Genomic DNA, 1,583 nt, shown 5'->3' on the forward strand with positions numbered 1-1,583 from the left:
TGTGTAACTTGAACCGCACATCCCAAGGTACCACTGACTTTGCAAATTATAACTCGAAGTAATTTGACTTCCGTAAGCGAAAGAGGACAGAGCACCCAAGAAGTCAGGAAGGGCCAGCCAAGGTTCCTTACCCCAGTCCAAGCACATCCCTCCTCAGCCGAAGTGCCTTACCACAGTCCATGTGCAAGCCAACCCAGCTGACGTGCCTTACACCAGTCCAAGTGCATCCCTCCACCAGCCGAAGTGCGTTATCCCATTCCACGTGCATGCCTACCCCAGCCGTTGCAGATTGGAAAACTGCAAATGTAATGCCCCTATTCAAAAAAGGAGGCAGACAAAAAGCAGGAAACTTTAGACCAGTTAGCTTAACATCTGTGGGTGGGAAAACATTGGAGTCCATTATTAAACGAGACATTTGGAAAAGCAAAATTCGGTCTGGCAGAGTCAAAATTCGGTCTGTCAGAATCCGGCCGAAAAAGCTCAGTTGGGAGAGCGTTAGACTGAAGATCTAAAGGTCCCTGATTCAATCCCGGGTTTTGGCAATATCTGGTGATTTTGCGTTTCCGATATTTTAATGGGAGAAGCTAGTTTTCTATCGAGACAGTGCTTGAGGGATGGGCTGTTCAGCGGTTGCGTGATACTAATTTCTATGTTTCTATAGATGGATTCCTTACTACTAGGGGAATCAAGGGGTATGGTGAGAAAGCAGGAATGGGGTACTGAAGTTGCATGTTCAGCCATGAACTCATTGAATGGCGGTGCAGGCTAGAAGGGCCGAATGGCCTACTCCTGCACCTATGTTCTATGTTTCTATGTTTCTAACATGGATTTAAGAAGGGGATGTCATGTTTGAGAACTTTGCTGGAGTTCTTTGAGGATGTAACGAACAGGGTGGATAAAGGGGAACAAATGGATGTGGACTTCCAGAAGGCATTTGACAAGGTGCCACAGAAAAGGTTATTGCACAAGATAAAAGTTCACAGGGTTGGGGGTAATATGTTTGCATGGATAGCGGATTGGCTAACTAACAGAGAACAGAGAGTCGGGATAAATTGTTCATTATCTGGTTGGCAACCAGTAATCAGTGGGGTGCTGCAGGGATCATTGCTGGGATCCCAACTATTTATCATCTATATTAACGACTTGGAACAATGACTGTGTGTAACGCAGCCAATTTTGCTGATGATACAAAGTTGGGAGGAAAAGCAATGTGTGAGGACGACACAAAAAATGTGCAAAAGGACATAGATAGGCTAAGTGAGTGGGCAAAAAATTGGCAGATGGAGTATAATTTTGGAAAGCGTGAGGTCATGCACTTTGGCAGAAAAAAATCAAAGTGCAAGTTATTACTTAAATGAAGAAAGATTGTAAAGAGCCGCAGTACAGCGGGGCCTGGGGGTACTTGTGCCTGAAATAAAAAATGATAGCATGCAGGTAATGGATTATAAAAGGAAGGAAGTCTTACGACAGTTATATAAGGTATTGGTGAGGCCACACGTGGAAAACAGAGATGAGGAGAAATTTCTTCTCTCAGAGGTTTGCAAGTCTGCGGGATTTGCTGCTTCAGAGAGCTGCGGAAGCTG

General features: G+C 44.8%; 1 non-coding gene across 1 annotated transcript; it reads left to right on the top strand.

Annotated features, from left to right (window-relative positions):
* Positions 1–469: 469 nt before the first annotated feature.
* Positions 470–542, top strand: trnaf-gaa (transfer RNA phenylalanine (anticodon GAA)). Its single transcript has one exon. It is a non-coding gene; the product is annotated as a tRNA-Phe (tRNA).
* Positions 543–1,583: the final 1,041 nt, after the last annotated feature.

Source organism: Pristiophorus japonicus, unplaced genomic scaffold (genome assembly GCF_044704955.1).
Source record: "Pristiophorus japonicus isolate sPriJap1 unplaced genomic scaffold, sPriJap1.hap1 HAP1_SCAFFOLD_62, whole genome shotgun sequence".
Taxonomy (NCBI): domain Eukaryota; kingdom Metazoa; phylum Chordata; class Chondrichthyes; family Pristiophoridae; genus Pristiophorus; species Pristiophorus japonicus.